Source organism: Schistocerca gregaria, chromosome X (genome assembly GCF_023897955.1).
Source record: "Schistocerca gregaria isolate iqSchGreg1 chromosome X, iqSchGreg1.2, whole genome shotgun sequence".
NCBI classification, from domain to species: domain Eukaryota; kingdom Metazoa; phylum Arthropoda; class Insecta; order Orthoptera; family Acrididae; genus Schistocerca; species Schistocerca gregaria.
The window spans coordinates 318,173,504-318,199,547 of NC_064931.1; positions in this window are offsets into that span (position 1 = coordinate 318,173,504).

Genomic DNA, 26,044 nt, shown 5'->3' on the forward strand with positions numbered 1-26,044 from the left:
CACATTTACAGTTTACACTTTTCATTATCACATTCAAAACTCAACCCTAGATAAAATTTCTACGTTAGCTATTCGATCCAATATTTTTTTACACTACTTACAGTATTCCAATTTCATAAATCTCAGTGACTGCATCTCTGATTCTTTATTTCTACACTACCTTACTTCATTTCTCCAAGGTTGTCACATCTTCATTCATACTGACACTGTTGGCATAGACCCACAGGTAAAAGGATGCGAAGGGTGGGATCTGTGTGACTCTATGTTTGACGAAGCAATAAACAGTAGCTGTTATCACCTAGAAGGGAGTAGGACCTACGTGGTAGTTTCTACTGTGATGGGTCGATGCTAATGTTCGGCATGGTATTTTTTCAATTCCCAAGCAGCTGTGAGCAGCCAACATCTGGTTCAGGGAGAATAGAAGGGTCATGTCTACTGTGAAAAATATATTTCTTTTAGGCAAAATTTCGAACGGAAGGTCCGGTAATTTCTGTAGCATGATGGTGGTGTTCAGCATTGTTAGTCCGCTGATGGTGGTGGGTAACCAGGAGGCGCGATAAGAAATATCGCAGCTGGCCCTCCCAATCAGTAACTTTGAGCCTTGTAGTTCTAAATGCTGTGTTATAAAGAGAAGCTCTTAGTCGCAGGAAATACAGATGATGACTACTGGATCTACTACTGAAAAAAGCCAATGCGACCTGTCTTCTTTCCGGGGCGCAGAACAGGTTAAGCTCACATGATCCTGGTACGGCAAGTATTAGTTTTGTGGTGAAGATGGTAGCTCGCTTAGCCCGGAATTTCAGTAACATCAAGGTGGAAGGCACTACAAAGATCTTCCTGTCTTCTGCTACCAACAGTATCTTGTACACTGTCAGCCACATACACTTCTACAGACCCCCCCCCTCCCCCTCATAATCTTGAATGCATAAATTGACTCAGTAACAGCATACTTCAGGAACTAATCCTTAAATTTGAAGCTAAATACACACTACTAACACACACACATGTACACACCCCTACTCAATGGCAGCCTGCTACCTGTTACCAGCCTGCGCTATGTATAAAACTGCTTCTATAAAATCCTCTGTTACAACAACAGGTGCGCCCTTCACAAAGTAATTAACCTATTGCGCTATGTAACATCATTGTTTCCTATCAGACTATACTAAAAGCACAAAGTGCCTATTATCATAGAAACCCTGCAAGCAGAAAGCTCATCGGAAAGTTGCTTTGACCTACGAAAAAATATCCCAATAACTAACAAGAAAATCTAAATACGATCCACATCCATATTGCGTATTAGAAGAAATCGTTATCCACAAGCACCTCACAGAGCCACCTCGTGAACTTAGGGCGTGTTGGTACATCCGAGTGACACATGGGGTGTCTCGTTCGTGTTAACGTATCTTACCCTTATTCCTTACCACTTCCCTTCCCCCTTTCGAAGCAGCTGCCAGTCGCTGAGTCAGTGCCTTGGAGTGCCCTTTGTGGACAGGCTCGCCCTGTATATACAACTCTGGTGCGAGGTAGGAGTTGTAGTTTTATAGTAACTGGATATGTATTTGCAGTAGCTTGATAAGGCCCTTAGTGCCATGTAAGAAACTTCTTTGTTTTCCCCTTTAGCACGTAGACGAAAGCTCGGTATTCAATTAGAAGCCACTGCCCATACATCAGCACTGACCAAGGAGAAGAGAGATACGCGTGTTTACTTCACTGAGCCGTGACACATCATGTATTGGAACTCAATAATGCAATTCCCTGTTGTCAACGATGTTTCCACTGGGCCCACTCATCTCTAGTTACCACCCTGATTCTTGACATGCTACCTACATCACATTCTACGTCTACCCTTTTACTTACTTCACATATTCTCTTGCCATTTTCATCACTTCCTTAGGAATTACTCCATGAAAAATTCTCTAATGCCGATATACATATTTCAGAGACCAACAAAAATAGATTAAACATGACAGGAAGAGAACAGAACAGGCAAAGGAAGAATTATTTCACCCAGCTCGACTGTGCGCAGTTGCTCCATTATGAAATTTCCTATAGACCAGGATACCCTCTGAGCATTTACATTAGGATAATGCAATCTCCACCATCATCGTTCATGTATCTACCACTTGTCTGTTCCGTGCTCCCTTCTAGATATTAGCTCCTACATCCTTTTTCTGTTGCCTTTTGAACTTCTTTTTGTAATGGCTTCTGGTCCAGCTTTGAAATTCAGAGACCCCCGTAATTGGCTCCTTTTCGTGGAACTGACTTACCTCCGATATTCACTCTTATGAACCAAATATCAAAATTTATACCACAAAAATACAAATTCAGAAAACCCACAAGTATAATCATGTCAACACCGAGTTTCAGAATGATCAAAAATTTACGCTCAATCACGACGCCCTTAAATTGCACAGGTAGCGTGACTTCTTGCTGGATTGCCTTGGACAACTTCCTCCTGGCATCAAAGATTTTAACTTTGGTGACCAGCAGTATATCCATGTCAGTTTTGCTTCGCAGTGATGTAAAATATTCTGACAAAATCGCTGAAATATCAGAACTGCTGTTGACTAATAACTCACTCTCCAAACCGTCTACTACTACTTTTGCAATAGGATTTACATCAGCTGGAACTTATACTGGTTCTTCTTCATATGACCAGTCTTTAATCTACATCTACATCTACATGACTACTCCGCAATTCACATTTAAGTGCTTGGCAGAGGGTTCATCGAACCACAATCATACTATCTCTCTACTATTCCACTCCCGAACAGCGAGCGGGAAAAACGAACACCTAAACCTTTCTGTTCGAGCTCTGATTTCTCTTATTTTATTTTGATGATCATTCCTACCTATGTAGGTTGGGCTCAACAAAATATTTTCGCATTCGGAAGAGAAAGTTGGTGAGTGAAATTTCGTAAAAAGGTCTCGCCGCGACGAAAAACGTCTATGCTGTAATGACTTCCATCCCAACTCGTGTATCATATCTGCCACACTCTCTCCCCTATAACGCGATAATACAAAACGAGCTGCCCTTCTTTGCACCCTCTCGATGTCCTCCGTCAATCCCACCTGGTAAGGATCCCACACCGCGCAGCAATATTCTAACAGAGGACGAACGAGTGTAGTGTAAGCTGTCTCTTTAGTGGACTTGTTGCATCTTCTAAGTGTCCTGCCAATGAAACGCAACCTTTGGCTCGCCTTCCCGACAATATTATCTATGTGGTCCTTCCAACTGAAGTTGTTTGTAATTTTAACACCCAGGTACTTAGTTGAATTGACAGCCTTGAGAATTGTACTATTTATCGAGTAATCGAATTCCAACGGATTTCTTTTGGAACTCATGTGGATCATCTCACACTTTTCGTTATTTAGCGTCAACTGCCACCTGACACACCATACAGCAATCTTTTCTAAATCGCTTTGCAGCTGATACTGGTCTTCGGATGACCTTACTAGACGGTAAATTACAGCATCATCTGCGAACAACCTAAGAGAACTGCTCAGATTGTCACCCAGGTCATTTATATAGATCAGGAACAGTAGAGGTCCCAGGACGCTTCCCTGGGGAACACCTGATATCACTTCAGTTTTACTCGATGATTTGCCGTCTATTACTACGAACTGCGACCTTCCTGACAGGAAATCACGAATCCAGTCGCACAACTGAGACGATACCCCATAGCTCCGCAGCTTGATTAGAAGTCGCTTGTGAGGAACGGTGTCAAAAGCTTTCCGGAAATCTAGAAATACGGAATCAACTTGAGATCCCCTGTCGATAGCGGCCATTACTTCGTGCGAATAAAGAGCTAGCTGCGTTGCACAAGAGCGATGTTTTCTGAAGCCATGCTGATTACGTGTCAATAGATCGTTCCTTTCGAGGTGATTCATAATGTTTGAATACAGTATATGCTCCAAAACCCTACTGCAAACCGACGTCAATGATATAGGTCTGTAGTTAAATGGATTACTCCTACTACCCTTCTTGAACACTGGTGCGACCTGCGCAATTTTCCAATCTGTAGGTACAGATCTATCGGTGAGCGAGCGGTTGTATATGAGTGCTAAGTAGGGAGCTATAGTATCAGCGTAATCTGAAAGGAACCTAATCGGTATACAATCTGGACCTGAAGACTTGCCCGTATCAAGCGATTTGAGTTGCTTCGCAACCCCTAAGGTATCTACTTCTAAGAAACTCATGCTAGCAGATGTTCGTGTTTCAAATTCTGGAATATTCCATTCGTCTTCCCTGGTGAAGGAATTTCGGAAAACTGCGTTCAATAACTCCGCTTTAGCGGCGCAGTCGTCGATAACAGTACCATCGGCACTGCGCAGCGAAGGTATTGACTGCGTCTTGCCGCTTGTGTACTTTACATACGACCAGAATTTCTTCGGATTTTCTACCAAATTTCGAGACAATGTTTCGTTGTGGAACCTATTAAAGGCATCTCGCATCGAAGTACGTGCCAAATTTCGCGCGTCTGTAAATTTTAGCCCATCTTCAGGATTTCGCGTTCTTCTGAACTTCGCATGCTTTTTCCGTTGCCTCTGCAACAGCGTTCGGACCTTTTTTGTGTACCACGGGGGATCCGTTCCATCTCTTACCAATTTATGAGGTATGAATATCTCAATTGCTGTTGCTACTATATCTTTGAATTTGAGCCACATCTCGTCTACATTCGCATAGTCAGTTCGGAAGGAATGGAAATTGTCTTTTAGGAAGGCTTCTAGTGGTACTTTATCCGCTTTTTTAAATAAAATTATTTTGCGTTTGTTTCTGATGGATTTGGAAGAAATGGTATTGAGCCTAGCTACAATGACCTTGTGATCACTAATCCCTGTATCAGTCATGATGCTCTCTATCAGCTCTGGATTGTTTGTGGCCAAGAGGTCAAGTGTGTTTTCGCAACCATTTACAATTCGCGTGGGTCCGTGGACTAACTGCTCGAAATAATTTTCGGAGAATGCATTTAGGACAATCTCGGAAGACGTTTTGTGCCTACCACCGGTTTTGAACAAGTATTTTTGCCAACATACCGAGGGTAGGTTGAAGTCCCCACCAACTATAACCGTATGAGTGGGGTATTTATTTGTTACGAGACTCAAACTTTCTCTGAACTGTTCCGCAACTGTATCATCGGAGTCTGGGGGTCGGTAGAAGGAGCCAATTATTAACTTAATTCGGCTGTTAAGTATAACCTCCACCCACACCAATTCGCACAGAGTATCTACTTCGACTTCACTACAAGATAAACCACTACTGACAGACACCAACACTCCACCACCAATTCTGCCTAATCTATCTTTCCTGAACACCGTCTGAGACTTCGTAAAAATTTCTGCAGAACTTATTTCAGGCTTTAGCCAGCTTTCTGTACCTATAACGATATCCGCTTCTGTGCTTTCTATTAGCGCTTGAAGCTCAGGGACTTTTCCAGCGCAACTACAACAGTTTACAACTATAATTCCGACTGTTCCTTGATCCAAGCACGTCCTGTAATTGCCAAGCACCCTTTGACATTGCAGCCCATCCCGCACTTTCCCGAGGCCTTCTAACCTAAAAAACCGCCCAGTCCACGCCACACAGCCTCCGCTACCCGTGTAGCCGCCAGCTGAGTGTAGTGAACTCCTGACCTATTCAGCGGAACCCGAAACCCCACCACCCTATGGCGCAAGTCAAGGAATCTGCAGCCAATACGGTCGCAAAACCGTCTGAGCCTCTGATTCAGACCCTCCACCCGGCTCTGCACCAAAGGTCCGCAGTCGGTTCTGTCAACGATGCTGCAGATGGTGAGCTCTGCCTTCATCTCGTAAGCAAGACCGGCAGCCTTCACCAAATCAGATAGCCGCTGGAATCCAGAGAGAATTTCCTCAGATCCAAAGCGACACACGTCATTAGTGCCGACATGTGCCACCACCTGCAGCTGGCTGCACCCTGTGCTCTTCATGGCATCCGGAAGGACCCTTTCCACATCAGGAATGACTCCTCCCGGAATGCACACGGAGTGCACACTGGATTTCTTCCCCTCCTTAGCCGCCATATCCCTAAGGGGCCCCATTACGCGCCTAACATTGGAGCTCCCAACTACCAGTAAGCCCAACCTCTTTAATCATGGCTTTTGTGGCAAATTCTGTCATAACTATCGAATTTTTCGCATTAACTCTTCCTATCGGCAAACATTTAACCACTCTAAGCAACCCATCGCGAAGCGACCATTTACAAAGAGTTGGCCTGCTTTCCATTTGGTCTGTGAGTCTAAAAGCAGTGTCTGTTCGTTATCCAACCTTAAGGGCAGCTCATATTCGGAATTTCAATGAAATAACGATTTATAGATATCGTTACTTCCATCCAGAGATACACTCGTGGTTTCTAATGTACCTGCCTGTTCTAGTTCTCTAACCTGTAATTCATGACACTTAATTCGTGTCCAGCGGTACCTGCAGGGTCCTTTCATTTTGCCAAGATCTTGTTGATTTTCATTTACGGAAACTATATGCTCTGATCAAGCATTATCTAATCAGTGGTATTACCTAATTCTTAGATCTCTGCCTGATCATGTTCTAAACGTTTTTGCTCTATTTGCTCAGTGAAAATGTGATAGACAGTTTCGTTAGCTTTCAGATTTTTCACCAACTTTCATTCCGATTTATTGGCTCGTTCATCGCAGTTTTATGAGCTGAATCTACTTTTGGAATTACATTTTTCAACTTATCTTCAACTTGTAGCTCTAATAAATTGTTTTCCATATTTCACAAACTTTTAGTTATTGTCATGCTTTACGACCAATTTCGTTATATCTGTTTACATGTGAGAATTAACTTTACTTATTTTGTTCAGCACATTCAAATTCACTTCAGTTACTTGAATTTGTATACTGGAGTTCACTAAATCTTTTACAGTTTGCATACTGGAATTTATGTTACTCATTTCTGTTGTTAATTCTGTCTTGAGGTTACATAACATCTGAGTCAGTAACAATAGTAAAACTTAATTTTATCCATTGTTTACCAGTGTTTCGTCCGCGACTGTTTTACTTTCGTAAAATAAAGAACAAATCGCCTTCAGTCACAAGTTGCATTTATTTATTGCACTATGCATTTCGAGCCCTGGAGGCTCATCTTCAGGTGCTTTTTAGTGACTTTATTTCATGTGTTTTAGTTGTTTGCCTGTTGATATTACATTTTTGGTTACAACATGGTATATTGTAAATATAAGTTTGACAGTGTTAATAATATTATCATATATCATATTATTAACACTGTCAAACTTATATTTACAATATACCATGTTGTAACCAAAAATGTAATATCAACAGGCAAACAACTAAAACACATGAAATAAAGTCACTAAAAAGCACCTGAAGATGAGCCTCCAGGGCTCGAAATGCATAGTGCAATAAATAAATGCAACTTGTGACTGAAGGCGGTTTGTTCTTTATTTTACGAATAGTAAAACTGTTTGCCAGTTCAATTATACCTCAGGAGCCAGCTGCTCCACTACTTCATCTGTCATATCTTGATTGTCATCAGTGCCTACAAACACTAAACCGTTCATATTGATTTCCAGTGGTTTTAATTTCACTGGTTCTAACGGTACAATATGTAAAGATTCTACCACGGTTCCGTTTCCATACCAAACTCTTGTCAAGTACAGTATGAGATTAAGAAAAGATGCACCACGAAGGACTGATCCGAGAGGGATGGAAATCGGTAATGTGACGTACGTGTACGGACAAGCAATTGATTACAATGTTAGGAAAATTGGATAATTTATTCAAGAAAAAGGGCTAAACGAACGGAGCAAGTCAATAACACGTTGGTCCACCTCTGGCCTTATGCAAGCAGTTATTTGGCTTGGCACTGATTGACAGAGTTGCTAGATGTCCTCTTGAGGGATATCGTGCGACATTCTGTCCAATTGGCGCGTTAGATCCTCAAAACATTGAGATGGTTGGAGGGGCCCAACCCATAGTGCTCCAAATGTTCTCAACTGCGGAGAGATCTGGCTCCCTTGTTGGCCTAGGTGGGGTTTGGTAAGCACAAAGACAAGTGGTATAAACTCTCACCGTGTGCAGGCAGGCATTATTTTGGTGAAATGTAATACCAGGATGGTTTGCCATAATAGACAACAAAACAGAGAGTAGAACATTGTCGACGTACCTCCTTGCTGTAAGGATGCCACCAATGACAACCAAAGGGGTCCAGATATGAAATGAAGGGGCACTCCAAACGGTCACTCATGGTGGTCGGCCCGTACGGCACGTCAGACTCAGGCAGGTATCCCACCACTGTCCAAGATGTCTCCAGACACTCCTTTGCTTGTCATCGGGGCCTCGAATCTCGTTGACTGGTGTAGAATTGTTTTTAGTAGGGGGTCCCGCTTCGAAGTGAGGCCCGATTACCAGCGAAAACCTGTGTTAGCGGTGTGATACCAAGCTGATTGACACCCGCCTTAAAGCCTGATAACTAGAAGTGATGGACTGGTGTGCAATTTCATTTCATAGTAGGATCTCTTTGGCTATCATCCGCAGCACCCTGGCAGCACAGTGACATTTCGACGATATTCCATGCCCCATTTTTGCCCTTTGCGGCAAGCCATCCTGAGCTTACATTTCAGCAAGATAATGCCCTTCCTCTCACGGCGAGTGTTTCTACTGCTTATCTTCGTGCTTGCCCAACCACACATGGTGAGCAAAATTTTTCTTCGACTGAGGAAGTTTGGAGCATTATGGGCAGGATCCTCCAAATAGCCCGGTATTGTGATGATCTAACGCGCGAGTTGGATAGAATTTGGCACTGTATTCTTCAGGAGAACATCCAACAACTCTGTCAATCAATGCCAAACACAGTAACTGCTTATATGAGGACCAAAGGTGGACCAACGCATTATTCACTTGCTCAATTTTTTCAAATGGCTCTGAGCACTATGGGACTTAACATCTGTGGTCATCAGTCCCCTAGAACTGAGAACTACTTAAACCTAACTAACCTAAGGACATCACACACAACCATGCCCGAGGCAGGATTCGAACCTGCGACCGTAGCAGTCGCGCGGTTCCGGACTGAGCGCCTAGAACCGCGAGACCACCGCGGCCGGCTTGCTCAATTTGTGAAACTATCATCATTTGCTTGGCTGTACAAGTACGTCACACCTACCTATTTCTGTCCTATTAGGATAATTGCTTGTAGTGTGTCGTTTTTTTATCTTAGAGTGTACATATCGCGAATGAAAACTTATGTGCTGCTTAGCTCCCTCTTCTTTCTGTCCATGTCAGGCATACTTCCTGTTTTATCTTACGAAGTTAAATCTTCCGGACCTTAGCAATTTCGGCAAATCTGTTCTGTAATGTTACTAGCGAGCCCAAAAAGCTAATGAAGAATATGAGAGCTTATCCCTTAAAGTGTGTAGTGTCGCATTGTCTATCTCCACTGTTGAGAAACCACCCATCGGCTCCGTGCCACACTCTCATCGTGCTGCACAATCTTCCTTCCAATGAATGACACCACCTGTGGCCGTATGTATGTGACAACCTCAGTGATATCGGTAGCAGCTAATGCGCCCGACCAGATACTTGACTTTCCTTCCTGCCGCAAATAGGACGCCTTTTAACCTCCAGGTGATGTTGTTAAGTGTTGCATTTAGAAAATCAGTACTTAGTCTTGGAGAATATTCTACATACTACATACTCGGTTAGTAATCATACCTCACTATTCCAAGTAATTTCTCTGCACCACAACGCCCCCTTTTGAAACATGTGGACCTCTTTTAGTTATTTGATGCATATGGTTTATCAATTAGAGATTGAGAAAAATAGGGCCGACCGGTGTGGCTGAGCGGTTCTAGGCACTTCAGTCTGGAACCGCGCTGCTGCTACGGTAGCAGGTTCGTATCCTGCCTCGGGCATGGATGTGTGTGATGTCCTTACGTTAGTTAGGTTCAAGTAGTTCTAAGTTCTAGGGGACTGATGACCTCAGATGTTTAGTCCCATAGTGCTCAGAGCCAACTGAACATTAAGAAAAATAGAACTTGCCTTGCACCGTTCCCGGATAATTTGTTTCAATATTTTAAGTTCATCAGTTTACACCAAGAGGGAGCCAATTAGTCAGTTCTGCAACATAATGAAGAGCAACCTGCATGTGACGGTAAGTGGGTATCTAACAAAGGTCTATTGCTTACCTTCGACACAGACGTACCTTCAGATACTGTGTCCCTGAAATGTGTCCCTACAATCTCGACCTGTTAAACTATCTATTATTACTTACGGTTTAGTTCTAGTCACTTTGCGCTCCCATCTGTGCACTTAGTTCAACATTTCATGACTATAATAACATTCGTAAAGAGCCTGTACACCATTAGATAGTGAACAAACTAATTTGGTATGTAGTAAAATTAACTGCATTATCAAGGATCTTTGTCCTCCATTGAAGTTGGTGTACAGGATTTGCAGCATTTATGCACTCATAAGGATACAGGGGACTTAGGAGACTGAAACTAATTCCCATAGGCAAAACATTTCCTCCCTACCGAATTTAGCTAGTCACACAAAACAGTACCACCACTCTGCTGCTCTGTCACATAGGACTTAAACACGAACTGCCACGATAACTTTGGAATCTGCCAGAAATAAGACACATGCTCAGTCCAGGACACAAACTACGCTAACCACTACAAATGAAAAGAAGATAAACAAATCTTGTGGTGTAGCTATGATGCACTGCCACCTGATATAGGTCCAACTTCATTCAAGCCCCTACGCATTGTCCCCTCCATATCTGTAGGACGGTCCTACTTATAACTTGTAAGTGTTCTGTGACGTCAGACACGTCATTTCATCAATTATTTTTCACTCAAAACTGAACTGTCTTACATTGGTTCCTCAAGTGGAAAATCTTATAAACACTCACTGAAGTAACTCTTACTTCATTCTTATTCTAATGATATCCGTTTTTCTGATGGACTGTTTATCTTTCTTTGGTTGTGTATTCCTGTGATTGTTCCATCTACCGATTGCCAAGGGTCTCTGCCCGCAGAGACTACGTCTTACCTTTCAGTTTGTGCCTATTCATATCCTTACGCAGATCGTCCAAGAGTTTCTGTAAAAGCTCCCTCAGGCCTACCAAGGTGATGTGGTGCTCTACCCCTCATCCAAGTGACAATGATAGGTTCTTGCCTTTGCGCAATCCCAACAACTCTAATTTCAGTGCTTTGTTACAACTGAGATATCTCGTAATCTAACACTCGGATAACAAGGGCAATGATAATTCACAATGGGATGATCTAATACTGCCACATCTCAACAAGGTTGTTGGTAAAGTAATGGCGCTAATATTCTGGTGGGAGTAAGTCTCCAAATTACTCAAAATGGTTAAGGGAATTCTGATTTTTCTCACATGTGTTACCTAGGGAATTCCAGATCTTACAGCAACATAAAAATCACCAGACCCACATTTTTAGATTTCCGTGTAGACTTAGGCATTATTTTCTACACAATCATCGCACAAAACCTTCAAATCCAGAATTTTTTGATGAATTTTAACAGTCCGGTTGAGAGCTGGTTTCTCAGAATGGGGCAGGATAAGGTTAAGATTGTGGATAGGGCCTAAAAAGTTGTATGTTTGTATGTTGTCTGTTAACCGGGGACCTAGAAACGACGGAGAGGCTCCGTCCCCACTGCAGCTGCAGTGGTCCACAACCCCACGACGACTACCGCAGTTCACTTCAACCCTCCGCCGCTCCACACCGAACCCAGGTTTATTGTGCGGTTTGGCCCACGGCGGACCCCCCCAGTGAACGTCTCACACCAGACGAGTAGAACCCCTACGTTTACGTGGTAGAGTGATGGTGGTGTACGCGTACGTAGAGAATTTGTTTGCGCATCAATCGCCGACATAGTGTAGCTGAGACGGAATAAGGGGAACCAGCCCGCATTCGCCGAGGCAGATGGAAAGCCGCCTAAAAGCCATCCACAGACTGGCCGGCTCACGGACCTCGACACAAGTCCACTGGACGGAATCGTGCCGAAGACCAGGCGCTCCTTCCCGCTCCAGAAAGCCGTGTGTTAGACCGATCGGCTAGCCGGGCGGGCTGCCGTAATCAGTTACTCTCGGTTGCACAACAACTATGTAAACTTTATTTCAAGAAATTAAAATTTTAAAACAACCTCTTAAAAATACACAATTGAATGTATGACGGCTGAAGTCCTTATCACAAAAAAAAAGATCCACAATTTTAGGGCCGAAGGCCACCGACAATAACCTCGAACAACAAACGGCTGACGGCCTGAACTAGAAGTCAGAAGAACAATTCAAAATAGCACACATTTCAACAAATACTCTGCTTTTGAAACAAGTTTGCTTTTTAAAAAACATATTTTAACATGGCTGAAGGCAGTATTATGAAAGAGATGAACTTATTGTTCTGCTGAAGGCCACACACAACTTCAAATCACGGCTAAAGGCCTTAATAAGAAGTCAGGAAAACAAGAAAACAATTGCAAATAGTATTTTTAAAATAGATCCCTTGCCTTTGAAAAAAAATTGCTATTAAAAAGAAAAATAACTTTCTGTAACACGGCTGAAGGCCTTATCACCAAAGAAGAGAAATTATTGCTCAGCTGAAGGCGACATCAACAATAATTAGAAAATTACAAATATCCGTTAAACAAACATCACAGACTAAGGAATCAGGTCACGTGGTTCTCAGCAAGCGTTCCAAGGGTCAGCCTCAGAAGGTAACTCAAACATAAGGTAAGGTGAGACAGGCAGCTATAAGTTGTACTCACGTAACAGGATGGCAACTCAAACTAGGGGCAGCTTAAGCGCCGACCGCCCGACTAACCAATCAGCCTAAGGTCCGATCACCGGTACAACGATGGCATATTTGTGGGAAAGGGCGAAGAGACAGAGAGCACTACGTCTTCAGAAAACATTCAATGCCGAAGGAAACACTAGGAACCTCCCAAAGAAAACGTATGCACAGTACAATACAAGAGGCTGTCGTATTACATGCTGTGTCGTACAGCATCAACACAACGAGGCAAATGTACACTGCTGGAAAAGTACACTAACCTCCTGGGCAGGTAACTGGGGCGTTAGCGGCTTCAGAGCAGGACATACCGCTTGCTGAACTTCACTAACAAGAATAATATTAAATTCAATGATGAATAACAAATAGAGAGAGACGGCTGCAATATTTCACCACCTCGAAATACTTCACTCATTGCCGCCAGGGTCAGCAGCCCTGGGAGCAACCACCCGCCGACCAAAGGCGAGATATGAGAAGAGTAAAGGCTGCGTTAGCAGTTAACTCTTCACTCAACGTACACATCCAGGGTTCTGCATGCAACGCAGCTACCTCTCCTCTATCCGGCAGTGGCAGCAGGCCGCCAGCAGCTCCGGCTTGGCCTCGCGCTGCACGGACCTTCTTGCTGCTGCGCCCTCAACCGACCTCATACCGACCTGATGTGCGTTCGCCACTCCACACAACGCGACCCGGAAATACTGGCAGTCGCTCCAAAGATAGTACGAGAGTACTCATATCGATAAGCGCTGCTGCTGCCACTCACAGGGAGGTAAGCCAGCAACTTAGTGTCGCCAGCAAATCGAATAAGAAACGAGATGCCATAACCGCAATGACAAGATCCCAAGCAATAAACGGCATGAACACGAGCCGCGCACGGCTCAACTTTCCCCCTGAAACGAACCCGGGGGTAACCCTATTAATGGTCTACCGAAACTTAACTTGGCTAAGATGGACCCAGTATTGCTTACCGTGGCGATTGTCCTTAACCGGAAGGTCAACAGAGCTTAAAATACGCATAATAATACAGGGCCCCAAAAAACGGGGAGTGGATATACCGTGGTTACCAACATTCACCTCCCTCCCGGGAAAATTACTGACATACACCTGGTGTCCTGGCTTACCGGTAAGACTCGCCGATTACGGTTATAGCACTCAGCCTGCTTGTTGTGGGCCCTGCGAATATTGCGCCTGGCACGATACACGATTCCAGTTTTCCTTGGCGATCTGTTTGGTAATATCTGCTGGGATTAGATCTTGAAATCCCCATGAGTTCGAAAGGGGAGAATTAACAGGATAAGCAAAGATCAAGGAGGCAGGAGTAGCCTTCAAAGCCTCATGGCTGGCGGTATTGAAGGCGAAACTAAGCCAAGGGAGACCAGAATCCCATTTATTGGGCGTCTTCTGATGGAAAATAATCAATGCGTATTTGAGATTACGATTGACCCTCTCGGCAAAAGAGCCCTGCGAGCAGTACGGCGTTTTGCTCACGTGCTTGACACTGTTTTGAAAACAGAAAGCCTTAAAGGGAGCCGAAAGAAAGTCCGGGGTATTATCACTAACGATTTGCTTAGGGGTCCTAAAAACGTTAGTTAAATGCGGGACAGTGGTAGCAGCAGTTACGTTACGACTCAGAAGAAGCCAGGTCAATAATAACCAGTACGTACCGATGGCCTCTCTTGGTGTGAGCTAAAGGTCCCACATAATCGATATAAAGTTTGTGCATGGGGCAGGATTCGCGCTCAGAACACAAGAATCCCTATTGAATAGCATTCTTAGGTTTGGCCACACGGCACAACCGACAACGAGAAACCATCTCTCGAACGTCCCGGTACATAGATGGCCAAATCAAATGCTCCTTAATTTTTTGCAAGGTCTTATAGGTTCCTAAGTGCCCTGATGCTCGGCAACATCACCAAACAGATGAGGGATCTCACAACTAAGATCGCCTTCCTCCATTCCTTGGACGCGCTCATCAGGTGGCTACCTTTTATGTGTTTAACCTCGAACTGAAACGCTGAAATGCGTACCGCTCACCTGGTGATACGACCAGTTTTGCGTGGCCTGGCTAATACCCAGCTTAATGCTTTATTATCGGTTTCTAGCTGAAACACTCTATGATCAAAGTAAAAGCGATACTTCTCCAGCACAAACAAGACCACCAATGCCTCACATTCGTAAACGGAATATTTGAGTTCGGCACTGGTTAACCGACGAGACTCGTACGCTAATGGCTGCCTTTGACCTTCGAACTCTGGAGTAGGACGGCTGAAATTCACGCATTAGATGTGTCTGTTTGTACAATGATTTTTTTATTGTAATCCGGCACTTCGAGAATCGGAGGGTTGGCTATAGCTGCCTTAATGTGTTCAAAAGCGACCTCCCGGGCAGGTCCCCATTCAAAACGCAACTCCTTCCGGCGCTATTCATTCAAAGGACCGCCAACTGCGTGAAATTAGGAAGAAATAGCCTAAAATAATTTGCCATGCCCATCAACCTGGTGATCCCAAGTTTATCAGTAGGCGGCGGGTGAGCTCTCAATGCCTTAGTCCGCTCCTGGTCAATGCGAATGCTCTGGCCTGATACTACGTGACCTACGAAGGATACCTGCCACCTGGCTGGGTTTGACAGTTAAACCGGCTCCCTGCAATCTAGCAAAAACTTGCTGGATGTGATCCAAATTCTCCCGGAACGAACGGCTATAAGTCACTAAGTCGTCCAAATAATTAAACCACAGACTAATTTCAAGTCTCCAAGAATATTATCCAGCAAACAAGTAAGAACGGCTGCGTCAGTCGCCAAACCATAAGGAACCCTGTTAAACTCAAACAGATTCCAATCAGTACAAAATGCAGGAAGCTGCTTACATTCCTCAGTTAAGGGAACATGATAATTGGCTTGATTCAGATCGGGAACAGTGAACCAACTGACACCGGCAAACCTAGTAAAAGAGTTATGAAGTTCAGGTAGAGGAACGGATTCGAGGACGACCTTGGTGTTCAGACGCCGGTAGTCAACAACAGGTCTAAAATTCCGCCCCTGATCCTTAGGAACAAGGAATATTGTGGAGGCATAAGCAGATGTAAATAACCTAATAACTCCTTCCACAAGGTAACGGATATGAGAGCGACAAAACTACTTGATGCGAAATGCCAAAGGCAGCAGCGTCTTGCTCAAGGCGAACCAACAACCATAAAAAGCTTTCAATTTGCTCGAGTCGATCTATAGCCAATTCTGTGGTGTCACGAAGGAGGTGCACCAAAGCGTTAGGCGACTTAGCAAACGCTGCGTCTAACTTCTCGGAAGACACAAAAGAATCACTCCCAGATGGCTCCCACGCCCCTTTGGAGATAGCGAGTCCTGATCCACAGTCCTTTTTCCCTCAAGTTGTAAACATGTAAGCTTAAACTGCAAATCATTAGCCAAGGACCCCAATTCGGCGGTTGATTTCTTATAACGCTCCTCCAACCTTTACGCCGCTAAATCGTTTACCCAGTTAGTTAAATGCATTAACTGCGCCCGCACTCTGTCTAACTGACTGCCACTAGGTTGAGTGCATCTGCACAAGTATGTCTGCCAGCTTTTCGCTTATCTAGATCATGCTGGATCGTCTAACAGGCAGACATTAAATATTTAAACGTTTGTTCTAGCAGATGACTGCGGTCTCTCTCGTTAAAAAGTTTAACTTTTAGTGGAAGTTCACTGTGGAGATCACCCAGTATTACTTATGGAGTTTGAGCACTTCTGCTGAACATGGCAGCAATTTTCGTTGAAGTATCACATTCACAAATCCACTCAGCGAGGGATAATATGACTTTGGTGCCACTATATCAAGGATTTTCGAAAGCAGCCACTGTGTAGAAGCCCCAGTTGGATATTATCCCCACACTAATCCAGTTACTATACCTTCTGATTTTACTATATCTTGCACTAAAAAAAAGCATTATTTTGATGTCAGGTGGTTCTGATGGGTTTCTCTCTCCAGCACTAAAAACAGAATTATCGAAAATGAGTTATACATGTAAATACGATTACTATTACCATCACTGTGACTAATATTTACTTGACGGCTGCATTGTGGAGGTGGCTTGTGTTGCACGTTTCGACATATCTACACTTTGAGAGTTTCTGCATGACTGCGAGAGCGCTTTTCCAGCTGATTTTAATATAATATAAGGTTCAAAACAGTGTATGTAAATTTGAAACTAGTAAAACTGTGTAGCTTTATAATCTCTGCTTTTGGGCATAAAAGAAACATATGACAGTGGGGGTGTATATTTGTAATGAGACTCCTCTCTTTTGGTGCAATGGCCTTACTGACTGAGCTCCATTGACTGTACACTTTTATAAAGTTTTAAATCACATTAAATGACAGGATTTGAGAAGGTAAATCAAACAATTTTATAAGAAATATTATTATTGTTATTATATTGTATAATTTTTAATTATTTGTATGTACTCTTCATCCACAGAAATAATTTCCAAGTAATTGTTTCTTATATGCCTTAAATTCACTCCGTATGACATTAAACTTAAGTATTCCATTTGTAAATTCCGCTCGCATAGGTTCTATACTAATGAATGTAATGCTAGCAGACTTCGGTATTGCATGAATACGTAAATTAATACACTGATATAACACACAGTATGCTCACACAGATGGCTCACAGAATCATCTAGAAGAGCTTTGACTTTCAGTTCCCAACGACTCAGCCTGTATGTCACAATGACGAATGGACTGTACAGAGCAAGCTAATTTCCACACTCGTATAACGTAGGTAAGTGCACTGTAAAAAAAGAGTTTTCAGATGTTAACTTCAGCGCTGGAGCTCGGTGCATAAGTCTGCTTCATAAAGACGTAGATTTCTGGAAGGATACATTATGGATCGTAATCAGCGACATCTCGCTCTCGGTGTAATACGTCATGCTCCACTCCATCAATGTATACTGCACTTTATCAGTATTTTGAGCATTCTCGATTTTAATTATTACTCGGCAGTCAACGTCTGGTCCTATGCCTAGATTCACACATTTTGCTGATAAGTAATGGCGATGATCATTATAGTGAGAGCACTTAGCTGCAGCTTGGCGAGTGACGTTGGTGTAGAGATTGGAAACTCGAATAGTTTTGAGTCCTGCTACAGCATATCAGGTAGTCTGTCTATATGTTGCAGCTCGATTGGGAGCGATGCTGGCGACTGCAACTCGAAGATATATCAGGTAGCAATAATTTTGATTCGTCTGCATCAGCGCGTTGTTGCCCTGTGGGAGAATTAAAAGAGTAATGGCAAGTATTTCTGAAATCTTGCATACACACACAATTAACGATGAACAATAAGAGGGGTTAATACTTACATTCAACTGTGAGTAAATTTATTCTGTCATGTGGCAGTGGCTGGTCTCTGCTGATTCTCCATTGTGGTGATCGACCTTTCACAAATGTGTCCAGAGCAGGACTGACGAGTCTGTGTGATGCCCAAGACGTTGCAGGGTGAGTGGTGATGGTAGGAATCTGCAGCACCACTGAAATTGGAACTACTAGTCTTCTGTTGTGGTGGGGGAAATATCTTAGACAGACATTTTTGACCAACATAAAAATAGTGGCATCCATGTTTTTACATTGTGTCATAACTTATAATCATGAAGATAATAAATTAGGTCCTTAGTATGCATAGTAAATCTGGAACCACGTAGGCTGTAATACTTCTGCTCACCCAATACGAATATATCCTACCCATGACTTTTCATTTCCCGCAATTTGGTCGAGAACGGTGGGAACTAGGGAAGGGTTAGCGGAGCGGTGTGTGGATCTGGCAACAATGCAAACTGGCATTTAGCTGGTATAGTTTACTGACTTACATCCATTGTGGTGTTAAGTCATTTCTTATAATATACTTAAATGTACTGAGCAACCACGCAATGACATTCATTTAATTTAGTATCGCATACTATAATCCCTTCCGCAAATTATCAAATCAGCTGTTTTTGAAACTGGCAAAGAAATGAAGCGAACGTGTGGCATAACGATACGAAATGGGAGAGCATTCACTGCGAGCAGAAGCGTGGAGTGACGTTTGGAGAGCTGTGTAACATGATGGTGAGAGCTGTCATCGACGCCACTCGGTGGCATTGTCTAGTGGACTGCTTTTACTTGTTGGAACTCGCATCGGACTCCATTTTCACATTGACGCAATTGCATGTCAGCATACTTTCCATGCCTACGTAATCCATCGTGCGCTGATTCCCCGTTTATGTCACACCTACTTAGTAATACAAGTAGGACACATGGGAAAAAATGTAAACGTCTTTAGCTTTGAAAGCATAGTATTTCACAACACTTACACTTGTGAATTACGCAGTAAATTCTGACAGTGATTAATCAAGGTTAATTTTAAGCAAGAATCGTAATACCGGAAAGGGGTAAAATTTCACTGCCTAACTGAAATATATTGCAGCCATTGACTTACATTTACTTAAAAAAAATAAAAAAAATTCCTGAAAACACAGGGAAAAAGTGCGCTAGATTATCTTCCGGTTACACAGGTTAACACTAACATTAATCTAGTAAGGGGGAAAAAAGCAATATCTTGTGATATGTAGGAATAGGCAATGGAGTTGAGTTGAGTAAAAGAGAGTGGGAGAGGAAAATTGGAGTAAAGCGAAATGAATGACCGCGTAATATTTATCCTGCGGATTGCCGCATGTCGTCTTTAGATAACCCAAATTCATTTAGTATTTTACTCCCCACAGACGAATGAGACATTCTGAATTACAGGCTCGTACTAATCCTCTGACTGCGTGACATACCGAGTGTAAGACACTTAACACGAGATCACTTGCGGTGGACGCTGACTAACCAACAAAGACGCCACTTTTTGGCTACTTCAGACAACGTAGAAAAGTAACACTGAGTGATCCCCTCGCATACTGTTTCCAGACTCACACAAGGGAAGCGCCACTACTTGTCATCACCGATTTCGTCCAAATTAATTGTATATGCAGGGCATGAACGCAAATCAAATTGACAGAAGAAGGAGCTGCAGATGACCAAGCGTTTACAAAAAGCAGCATTTTCAAAGGAGGTCGGGCGAGATATGAACAATTTACGTTATCTGAGTTTCCAGGCAATAGTTGGAGCGGCGGAGCGAGTACAGAATAACTGGAGGTTACTGGGGCCGAGTCACTGTGTGGATATCTTTTTTTAACTTTCAGTTTTTACGGTATTTACACTAAAAATAAATCAAACTAATGCTCGGTATATTATACTCATAAACATTTGCGTAAAAGTCATGTAAATGTCAAGTCAAATGAACATTTTAGATTGAAAATTAATTTACAGGAAAGTATTTTAAAGCTTACACGATAGCTTCGCATACAAATTTAAATACTTGCGTTATTTTACAGTAGATGATATACATGTAGTGGGGTGATACTCATCGTAAAAACATGGGTAGTAGTAATTTTATCGGCATCTTGCACACGTTTTAAACGCTGCATGTTTACAATTACATGATTGTTTGAAAACTTCTGCAGAAAAACAAATTGGCTTGACTTACAATAGCTTCTCTCTCAGTGACAGTTTGAAAGCAAGCCACTAGTGGCGAAGTCTTTTAGTGTTACATTGAAATTCTTTTTGTAAACGTTGCTTACAATCCCAAGTTTTCCTTTGCCTTTCCTTCTCAAATCGCTTACGAAAATATTAATAAATACAATATATTGTACATTATTTCGGTTGATGTGCTGAGTAAGTAGCGTAAAACCCGGAAATAAAAGAAAGATACACAAATGTTGCCTCACAAGGACTCGATCCCACGAAACTCAAGTACCGTTCTACTTCTATTGCGCCAACCGCTGCCTCGATATTACTGTAACGGAAAAGGCTCACATCTCGCCCCATCCGCACTAAAAATGTTATTTTTTTCTAAAACCTTCATCACCTACTACTTCAGATTCCTTCACTTTCATTTCTGGTCAAGACCTATATATAAAACATATTTACACGTATTCGGTGATGACTGGTAGCTTGTCATTTTCAGCGCGGAAAGAGACCAGTGTATTCTATGGGGCCTTCTTAAATAAAAAAATGGAAACATCTCTAAAACCAAGAGAATGAGGTGACATTCTGATGGGTACCAGTACACATGGGAATTAGTGGGAATGAGGTTGCCAATTCCGGAGACGTAAGTTACCTAGACTACATTACGTGATCCAGTGTGCTATCATTTTCTGAGATATAACGGGATTGCTGAGAAGGTCAGTAACATACTTATGGGACGTAGAGTGGACAACAAGCAGCAGCAAATTGAAGCATCTGTACAACTTGTATTATACATGGAGACAGGAGGGCAGATGTTGGTTTATTATCTGACCTGCCCTCAAAGTTATTTTATTTATCTGATAGCTGAGAAACTCGGCAGTCCATGGGTATTTGTCTATTCCACTCTTCTGTTAATGTACCTACTCCTTCCTCCTCTTCTTGTCCATCTCTTCTTCCCCCTTTCCGGTCGATTTCCTACGTTTCTCTCTGTTCATCTCCTCCTCCACCATCTCTCTATCTTCCTCGTCCTCCATCTTCACTCCGTCCATCATCCTCTGTCTTCGTCCATCCCCTCCCCCCTCTCCCTCTCTGCCCGTCTCCTCCTCTTCCCTCTCTCTGTCCATTTCCTCCTACCCCTTTCTCTGTCCATCTCCTGCCCTCCGCCCCCTCTCTTTGTCCATCTCCTCATCACCCCTCTCTGCTCACCTCCTTTTCCTCCCTTCTCTGTCCATTATCCCGTTGTCACCCTCACCCCTGTCCCACTATGGTAAATTAGTCATTTTTATACCCACAGTATTTCTTTCCTGATAGAAATATGTGTACCAAGTTCGTTGGAAATTCGATCCAGGGGCTTAAGAGGAAATACTGAACACATGCATATGCGCACACATTTGTCCAATTTTCTGCGACTTAGCACCATGTGACTCCATAGAGGATGTTAAAAGCATCTGTAGTGTTGAGCCATGTGGCTTGATATTACATCTCAAAACAAGTTGACATAATTATTCGCACATGTCAGTGCTCATTGTCGCAACCAGATTGACACAATGAATAAAACAAATAAGGAGTAAATTGTACTTCATAGTTTTGGAAGTCGTCCAAATCTACCAAATACAGGAAAAAATACCAACAGATCGCTCTCGAGCATTTTTGCATGGCCCTTTCTCATCTACCCCCCCCCCCCCCCCCAACCGTCCCCCCTCCAGTAGTAGTGGGGGAATCTTACTTCGACTGTATTTTTACACGAACAGGAAGACCTTCACCTAACAAATATGGCTGAAATTTCTCCGTGTGATCCTGTGTTATGCTTCAATGTCATCCTCTCTTCATTCCCGCGCCTATGGGAAGTAGGTAGTTCTTAACATCCTACTTCTTCTTTCCAGATAGTAAGTAACGAGTACATCCTTGAGTCTTTAAAGTATCGAACTCTCCTGTGTAAGCCAGTTTCGTGTATCTAGTTTCCGTACAAATTGTTTAATGTGTTAAATATATGAGGCTATGCATGTAAGAGAGAAATTTGTTGGATGTCACTAAGGGCTCACTTTATCAAGAAATGTATTTGCATAGTATGGTTAATTTGTCTCCATTGTAAGTAAACCTAGTGTTTTAGGAATCTCTGGATTGTGTTTTGCAGGCACATTTGCTGGTATACGTGATTACTATCTGAAAAAAAGTATTTGGAATAAAGTTAGCACTAAGGAAATAATATATTAAGACGTTAGGCTTTGTCAGATTCGCTGCATGAGTAGGATTAATGTAGTAGACATTAAACATTTTTCCTTTCGTCATATTGTTCGGAGGTGTCACCTAGAAAAATTTCGTAGAATTTTGAAATTATGTGTACATTTTCGCATTAGAAAAGTCGTAAAAAACACCAGCTTGCTACCAGGCCCTCAGAATAGTTAAGAGAGCAGATTCGGTGAGATGAGGACAGTTTGATTTGTTTGTGTTTTAAATGTACAGGCGGTTTTGTTTTTGCTAATTTGGCTCCCATAGTAAGACTTGGTGAAAAGTGGTCTCCAGATTACGACTGCAACGGGTAGGCATATGGACTATTAACAGACCAGATATGGGGCAGCAGAGACCAACAGTTGCTCTTGCTGTTTTTGAAGACAGTCTTGCAGCAGCAGTTGACAGTGTTGTAGCAAGTGTCCAGACAAACCAGTCGCTTGATCCAGCGCTCTGCAGTCTCTCCCTTCTGGTCAACAATAGCCTTACAATCAGGTCGAGTCACTTGGGACACAGGCAGCGATGGCCCTAGGAGATGGTGTGACATCAGGGCTGAGCCTCCACTAAACACGTGCACCAGCCGCTCTGTGTGTATCAACCCGCCTTCTGACATGAGAAAGCTTGGAGTTTTATGACCTTCACACCGTTTGTACAAAATCTCAGATTACAGGAGTCTCTCTTGAATGGCTTCCTCCACGCTCATTCTGACAATTGATCATCTTCGAAATGGACTGTCACCTGGCCCAGATGAAATGCGTTTTGGACTGGTGCCCTCCTGCTGTGACCCTAAGTGGAAAGCGGGGAGTGCCACGGTTACTAAGTCTCTCTGCAGGTACAATCCGCAGAGCGCTGTTTCCTAGAATCACTAACACAGCCACGGTGCTGGACTGAGCATTCATGGCCCGCAGTCTATCACTCTCCCCATTCTCTGTCGCCTCTAACACGGCCTCTCAGATACAGCTTCTCTACAGGCTACACATGCAGTTATATGAACATTGTGCCCTCAATATCCTCATGAAAAAAAATCATATACCACTCATACCAAATGGAGTACTGGAGAACACTGAGATCATGACCTAAAATATTAATATAAATCTGACTGACAGTGTTGTTAAAGTGAGAGAGTGGCGTGCCACCTCACACTCACTCCCTGTTATTAAATAATTTCTGCATGGGGAGTGTCATACTTCAATAAAGTGAATAGTCTGACACAGAGCAGAGGAAATGATGACACTATAATTTGGTCTTTGAGAACGACATGCTAGACGAAGACCATTTTGCCAACCAAAATGAAAAAAAGAATCCACACCCTGTCCTGTACTCATACAATAATGAGTCATACACCACTCACTGCTGCATACCTGCAAAAATTTTGTGATTATCTGTCTGTCAAGAATTGTTCCTGTGGACCCTCAGGTCCTTGACATACACGCACGACCATAAATACAATGATCGACCGGTTAAAAGGTCATAAAACATTTAGCTAACCCATTCACACAAAAGCTCAGGTCAGAGATGATTGGTTTTCCTAACCACAATACAATATCGTTGACCATTGTGCATTCTCTGCCTCAGAGATTTTGTTACCCCTACCCGAGCATTCATAGTGATTCAATCTTCCATAGAGACAATAACATGACTGATTCTATCCAAGCATTCAGTAAATGTAGTTCTTTTCGTACAACAGAGTAAATGGTGTTATCACAAAATAAACCAAATTTAAATTATCTGTGTAGCATAGTGAGACTTCACACAAATGAAAACGACGAAATAAAAAAAATGAGTCAGTTTTAAAAGGTGGTTTGAATATTAGTGTATTTGATGTGTGTGATCTTTTGTAAGTCTGTATTTGCATGTACATACATACTCCTCAAGTCACCTTAAGGTGCGTGGTGGAGGGTACCCATTACCACATGTTGTCACTTCCCCTCCTGCTCCAATCGCAAATAGAGTGAGGGAGAAACGACTGTCTGTGTGCTTCTGCATGAGTCCTAAATTATGGTATGTGTTATCTTTGTGGTCCTTATGCGAGATATATGTTGGCGGGAGGTGAATCATTCGGTAGTCAGGTTCAAATGCTGGTCCTCTAATTTTTCGCAGTAGTGTTTTCCAAACACTATTCAATAGATATTAGAAGAGAGTGACCATGTACCCCGTACACATCTAAAATGGTGTTGTCCCTTTAAAGATTATCGTTAACCTAACAAAACAGATACAGCAAGGCACACAAAAAAAAAACTGAAAAACACAAATGTATTTTCATTCTCCTACTGCTGCCTTCTCAAGGGTCTTTAGGTAGACCAACAATTAATTTTAACATTAGATGGAGAAATAAACACAGCACTACACTCAAGACGTTTGTAACAGGTTGGATGTGGCAGATGTAAAGGGTGAGTTGGTGCTTAGATATGGGTTACCACTTTACTTAGCATCGTAAGTTGTGGCAGCGGTGTTGGGAGCATACCTGTCTCAAGTCTGTGGCAGCAACAGGTAGTCATCTGGACTATTAACAGATCAGATTTGCGGCAGCAGATAACAAACGGTTGCTCTTGTTGAAGACAGTCCTCCAGCCGCAGTCATCAGTGTTTTGGCAAGTGTCCAGAGACGTCAGACGATTGGTCCAGCGCTCTCCAGCCTGGCGTTACTTTCACGTCAGGTCCCTTGAGACTCTTGTATCAGACAGTTGTGGCCACAGGTGGTTGCGTGATGTTAGGAGCGAGCCTCCGTTACCTGCTGGCTCCATGCAAGGCAGCCCTGCAAATGCTTCCACTGTCCATTGGCATGAGTGAAAGGGACGATCACGATTCCATCAAAGCCTCGGCCGCCCTTGAGCTCTCCGGTGTCATCACATCTGCTGACTGCCTGCAATGTCGCCTCGGGGTGGGGTACGGGTCGCTTGTAACTGACAGCTGGCGATGTTGCCATGGAGTGACATGATGTCAGCTGGTCTCTCACCTGGGGACGTCGTCCCTGCTGACATCGCACAGCCCCCAAGGTCGCCCGATGACACCAGGAAGCGGCGCTGCGATATGAGCGCCTGTCCTGCTCCCATCCACGTCCAGCCATGGTCTGCTACTCGCTCGCCATTTGGAATTCCGTAGTCCTCTGCATAATCTTTAGCGCATGTTCTAGTGCCGTGTTTTTACAACAAATGTTTACAAAAACGCCTACACAAAAATTTATAACAAAAATATGAACTGATGGTCATTAAACTTTACAATATTGTAAATGGAAAAAAAGTACCTTACAGCGTTTTTTCGTTTGAATAATATAGCAATCATCAATATTAATTGCTAATCTAAAAGACATAAACAAATCATTTTCTAGTTGTGAAGCTGTGTTGCTCATCTGTATGTCAGTGTTACATTAGTTTCTCAACACCACTCATGCACCCCAATGGGCTAAGCCGGTACAGCTTGCACATTCACACCTCAAGCACTCTTACATCATGCAACATTACTTCAAATTATTCTACC